At 41.6% G+C, this 6,390-nt stretch overlaps 1 long non-coding RNA gene across 1 annotated transcript; it reads right to left on the reverse strand.

Annotated features, from left to right (window-relative positions):
- Positions 1–820: 820 nt before the first annotated feature.
- On the reverse strand, positions 821–5,914 carry LOC142047844 (uncharacterized). The gene is made up of 3 exons (XR_012657113.1): positions 4,573–5,914; positions 3,454–3,574; positions 821–1,203 (listed from the first exon to the last, which is right to left on the reverse strand). It is a non-coding gene; the product is annotated as an uncharacterized LOC142047844 (long non-coding RNA).
- Positions 5,915–6,390: the final 476 nt, after the last annotated feature.

Consider the following 6,390-nt stretch of genomic DNA (forward strand, 5'->3'; position numbering starts at 1 on the left):
TTTCAGCCACCTCTGTAGTTGTCTATAGATCAAGGAACTGGGAGGTAGCTGCCGTTAACGCTTCCCAATGTAACAATACCCCCATCTCAGCTCTGCTGATTCTCCTAATTACAGTTTAAAAACATTGACATCTTGAAAGACTTCTCTCCCAGACAGAGAGGAAAGAATTAAGCATGATGGGAAGCCCATGGAACCCCTGGTGTGTGGGGAGGTAGGAATGGGAGAATCTTGCTATAGGGAGAAAGGGGGATGAGAACACAGCCCTCACCATGGTGTGGAGGAGGGGAAGGCGGGATGGGGAGGACACAGAGCCCCTGACATGAGAGAGGGGATAGAGAGGGGCTGCAACAGGTTCCTGAAATAAAGGGAGGTGGGAGGGTGATGCACGGGAAGCTTGTGGGGCATCTGTGGAGGGATGCAGGGAGTCTCTGGTGTGTAATATGCTCAGCCTACAGGCACAACACAGTGTGTGCCCCTGGTATATAAATGCCAGTATAAAACTGCAATTAGCACCCACTTGCTGCAAGCAGTGAATTAGGACTTATTGGTTTTCTGGGTTTGTGAAAACCACTCTGTACGATGTGTTCCCAGTGGTTCTCAGGTGATGGAAATTGACTTCAGTGGCCAGTGAAGGATTTACACCACATGAGGCTCTGGTCCCTTATCTTTCGCTCCCAGTCAGTTGAAATTAATCTCAGGATTTAATACAAATAATAGTTCAGTACTAATGCAAAATTATCTGCTAGCTGTTTTTAACAATACAGGTATTGTACCGGCTGACAGTAAACTCTGAATGATGTACATTTAATTCAAAGCTGTATTTATTTTTCAGATGTGATTGTCAGACACCAAGGACAGAAAGTTTAATTGAAACTATCATTCCTTTTACAAAGAAACCAAATTTGAGCTGAGTAGTTGGCATGTGTCTTAATAATGCTTGTTAGACTCAGTTCTCTGCTGGTTTAAAACAGCCTTATATACAGAGGAAATAAGTATCTCAAGTTTGTAATTTTAGAACAAGCAAAATATCTAGTAAAACGCTGAGGACGCTGAAGATCTGGCAGGTGCAGGAAGTGATATAGTGGTACGAGTACTTTAATACTTTTCCTCCTGAGCAGAAGACGGAAATGGTTCAGAAGTTACCAGATTTTCTCTACAGCAAAGGCATGTATTCTCCACTTCTCTTTTTAGTGTAATTTATACCTGGGGGAGGGGGGCAGAGGGGGAAGTAAGGAGCAGTGAGTTGGTAATAATGAACATTTAAATACAAAATCCAACTATCTAAGATGCAAAAAAAAAAAAAAAAAAAAACCCCATCAAGTTAACATTTACGTTCTATTTCACAATATGTTACTATATAGGGAAAAATCTCAAACATTTGAAAGGCTCAGGGTTAAAGAAAACAAGGAGCATATATAATGTATGGTTGGAAAATCACAGGGTCACTGTCCAGTTAATGAAACCAACAGAACAACACCACTGGAGCTGTGAAGCCACAGCTTGGCCCAGGCATTGATCCCTCTGTTCGGGTGGCACAAAGAGGCTGGAAGAATTTTACAAGGCTTTATAAATATATTTGAATAAAACCTAGTAACTTACATTGGGTTTTTTTGCAGGCACCAGCACATTTTGCCATCTGAACCTTGTTTTTACAGTTACTGATGTTAACTGCTACTTTAACAAGTACTTGCTTGCATTCCTTCTTGTCTGGAAAGGTAAAGTCCACCAGAACTGAAGCTTTGTACTATTCTTCACTGGTGCAGCTCCTTCCGGGGGAATCAGTGATTACACAGCCCCATATCTGCAATCCTTATGCAGGGGTTGCAGTCTCTCTTCTGGTTGGGGAGCTGATAGCTCCCCTGTCACCTGCACATGGGCAGATTTCAACCCCCAACTCCCAGGCAGGAACTCTGTGCAAAGCCCACTTACCTGGGCTGCAGGGAAATTTCCTAAGTGGAGTTTCACTATAACAGAATTAACTAGAAACAGGCTTTTTTGTGCTATTGACACTGGGCATTGTAGCTCAGCATAACTTCTATGTAAACTATCTCTGTACAAGTCTAGCAGAATTTCATCATATTCTAGATTCTTGATTCCTGTTTAAAACACAAACCACACCAGAATCTATAGAGTATCGTATGCCCTACATAACAACATTCCCTATTGCTTTTTAACCTTGTTTTTAAAGGTTGGGGTGTGGCTATAAGCTCCAGGCAGCCCTGGAGATCAAAAGCCCTTTGCTTATCTACAGATCAGATTCAGTAGCTCCTGTGGCAACGCCAGCTACCCAGCCAATGCCCCTCAACAGGAGCATCCGAGTGTTTTACAAAGATTTGTTAATAGCGGACTTGTGCTCTAGGAGTCTGGCAGAAGTAACCCATGGGCCGACTTTCAATCCTCTAGACAGTCAACTTTTGCCACGGTGCACCATGAACAAAGGGCCATGTTTGAGAGGGCGCTAGGAAGTCTCAGATATGGGTGGTTGGACTTGGGCCCACATAATGTAGGGTAGAAGATGGAACCCCAAGTTGAGACCCATGATTCAACAATCCCTAACCTGGCTCAAGCCCTAGGTTAAGATACTCAGGGTCTGCTAACCCTGGGCTTACACTGCAGTGTAGCTGTAGCCTGAATGACCTGTCTGAAGTCACACAGCATATGTCCACACTGCAATATGACTGTGGCTGGCCTGGGTCAGCTGATGCTGGCTCACAGGGCTTGAGGTGTGGAGCTAAAAATGGCATTGTAGACAGACCCCTAGGAAGACAGTGGCAGCACTAAGATTGGAACCCAAGTCTCCTATCCTTCAGCCCAGAGCCCCATCTGCACAGCTTATTTGGCAGCAGTGATGTACCAAGAGGTGCAGATAAATGGTTATTAACTCATGTTTGTAGAGTTTTGAGGTACCATTTTTAAAGAAAGACCATTAGGAAAATATGAATCTGTTAATTATATATACACAGTATTATGTTCTTTGCTGCACCAATCTCTGCTTGGAACTGTGCTGAACTAGCACTGTTAAGCCATCTGCCTTGCACATGTCCAAGAGGCATGGATTCTCTCAATCAGCAAATGTCTGGCCAATCTAAAATAACAAAGATAAATGTGACTGGATGAGAAAGTACGATGTGACCAAACAAAATATTAAGTCTACAGCCAATAAATTCAGCAGGCATGTGGTAAGGGTATTATTTTCTTGTAAAATATCAGGATTTTAAACACTGTATATTACTCTACCAAAGTGTTAGGAATAGTTTAATCTTTTTTTTTACATTCTCTGATTGCCTCTCAGTGTTATCCTTACAAGGTCTCTGAGCTCTTTTTGTGTGTGTTTCTTTTCACCTTTTAAGTTAGATAAAGAAAACATAACTTAGCTACTCTGGCTGTCTGATGAAACTGCATAAGAAATACATACAAATAGAAGACTGTCCTTAAAGTTCTACCTCCACTTACATGCTTTACTGGCTTGGACTGTTACAGCAAGACCAATCAAATTATTGCTGTCTTCTGGGTGGGACTGTTAGGTGTTTGGAGCCCCTTCCATGCCTTCTCCCAGGCTAAGAAAGCCCCAATTCTGCAAAGAGAACCATATGAAATTACCCCCCTGCACCTGTGCGGAGCTCCCACTGGAGTCAGTAGGAATGACTGTGCTAAATAAACCTGTAGTCAGTAGGGGGCTAAGTAGAGGCAGGGATCTACCCATGCAGCAATCTTTGAGGGCTTGAGGCCTCAGTGGTCAATGCAGAGTATGGAAATAACCCTTGCAGTTTCAAAACACTGCACAAGGGGTTTAGCCAAATGATTTCCCTAGACTTATTAAACAACTTGAGCATGGAGAGGAAGTGTGTCTCCTTAGCTATCTGTCCCCTTGAATGAAAAAGTTAAATGAATGCATAATGTCCTGTTTTAAACTTAGTATATGTGTGTGTGCACTTCACAAGAGACCTGTTTAGTACAGAACTTGGATTCCAAAAGTTCTGAGTTGTAGAGGTGGATGTTACAGTGAGTTGGGAATCACTGTTTCTATTCCCTCCCCCACATGATAGACTGCAAGTTTCAGGGTTTTTGAGGGGTGAGGGAACCAAATATTTTAGCTGAAAGTGAAATTTCTCTCCCTCATACACTCTCCCACACACTTTTAAAGAAACCTCTCACTCTCTCTTACTCCTGTATGTTTGACAAAATCTCACCTTTCTCATCCCCTAAAATGTCAATCAGCTCTCATAGCTATTGTGCCTTGCATGTCCAGTGTAATTCAGCTGCAGCATTTGGAAAGAAGCATGCAATTCACCTCATATTCTTTGTTGTTATGGCAACATTTCCTTGGTTCTGAAAAAGAAACATGTTCAGCCTTTAAATAATGTTAGTGGTGCTGAATTTTAGCAAGCTGCTGTATTTTCAATAATATTTATTCTTCTTTATTAACATCATTACTGTTTATTACTTTTAGGCACTCACAAGGCTATTACGCTTTCTAATCAACAGCTGGCTGGGGTTTTTTCAATCAAGTTGACAATTTCCCATTTCAATCCCAAAACCACATTTAGCAAATATTGAAAACTAGACACATACCACAATAAAAAAATTCGCAGCAGGAATCGTCAGGTCTGTGTTTTACCAGCCTCACTCCTGATTTCCATGAGGGCTGGCTTGGACAGGTCAGAGGTGAACATACAACAGTATTGGACTCATGGCAGATACAGCTATGACAGCTTGTAGCCAGATGGCTACTGGCTGGGGGTTAAAAACAGAAACAAAGACATCTAGTCAGTTGCAACTCTAGGAATTTTGTGCAATCCAGAAAATACCTGAATACTCTGATTTTCTTTATCCCATTGAGCTGTAGCAAACTGTTTAAAAATTAATGCATTGAAGTCATTGGCAAAACATCCATTGACTTCAACAGGGTCACAATTTCACCTAGTTTTGCCTGAAGACTGACATCAGTCATTCTGCTAGTAACCGATATCTGCTCACCTATTCTCAAAGCTCTAACTACAGCCCAGTATCTTCTCTCATTGCCTGTTTTCTTACTTGGATAAATCTTAGTCATATACAAAAGAAACAATCCTCACAATAATATACTGTGGTCCAGAGTCTGCTGTCAGCCAAACGTCTGCAATGGCGCTGGACAGGTGCAACTAGGAGCAGAATCTGGCTCTGAGGATTGTTTAATGGAGCATACATATCACAGGTTGCCATTCATCCGAATCCTTCTGCTTGGCTTCAGAACCTCATCATTTACGTAACAATCACATTGATCATTCTCAGTACAGATACCTTCACTATTTTCATATAGTCTTTCAGGACAACCACTCCATCAGCTGGGCTATTGTACATTACAGCTCCTCTCTCTCTCTGATAAAGAGCAGCAAGAGCTGTTGCAGGCTTTCACATTGTACTTGAAGACCTGACCCTTTTCACAAGCCTGTTCTGTTAAGCAGTAACAATGAGCAATAGTTTCACTCTTTCAAATATTTATTTGATTAGGTGTTTCATTTGGCTCTTGTTCCCTGTGTCACGGTATTATGCAGCTTATCCATGGGAAATGAGAAATGTTCGGCTTTTTAAATATTGTTTTAGGAAAAAAATTTGCCGATTACTATTTATCTATATAATATCTACAGTGCTACAAGCAGAGCATAAGACAGATGAAGAATTTACATGAGAAAATAACAGCAAAGCAATGTAGACAAGCAAAAGCAATGCCCACATTTACAAAGTCCCCAGACAGCTGGTTAGATATAGTTCAGAAATGCTATTATGCACGCTCCATGTCTCCTGGAATTCTTGTCAGGAAGTGCAGAATTTCTTCACAGTGCCAAAAAGTACAACTAGAACTGCCCGTTTTATTTCCCTTACAGCCCCGTAAAGCCTAACTGTGCAAGTCTAATGATGGCCACTAACATCTGTATAAAGATTAGACGACTGTATTTTTTAAATAGCATGTAAAGCTGAGAAGAGTGATACTATGAGACAACACTGTTCAGGCTATAAACAGTAAATATAAAGAGAATTATTGCCAAGTCCTGTTCAGCTTAAATCCTGGGAGACGTCAAGGGGACAGCTCTGGTTTAGGGACTGCAGGGTGGAACCCATAAGTAAAACCATTTTTGGGTCAGATTGTGGACCCCCCCTCCCCAGCCACATCTGCGTGTGGAAGGTCTTCCACACATGGGTCTCCTCTCCTCCGTGTGGAAGGGGGCTTAGGTGCCTCTGTGAGGATGAGTGAACTGAGCACAGTTTTCTTTTACAAACTTTTCTGTAATAAATAATATGAATACACCAATATGACATTTGTTTCTGTATGAGGTTCTTAAACTAGTTCTGGGAAAATAAATCAGTAATGGAGGTGACTATTTTATGATGCTGGCATTGTAGAGATTTTGT

This window comes from Chelonoidis abingdonii, chromosome 1 (assembly GCF_003597395.2).
Source record: "Chelonoidis abingdonii isolate Lonesome George chromosome 1, CheloAbing_2.0, whole genome shotgun sequence".
NCBI lineage: Eukaryota > Metazoa > Chordata > Testudines > Testudinidae > Chelonoidis > Chelonoidis abingdonii.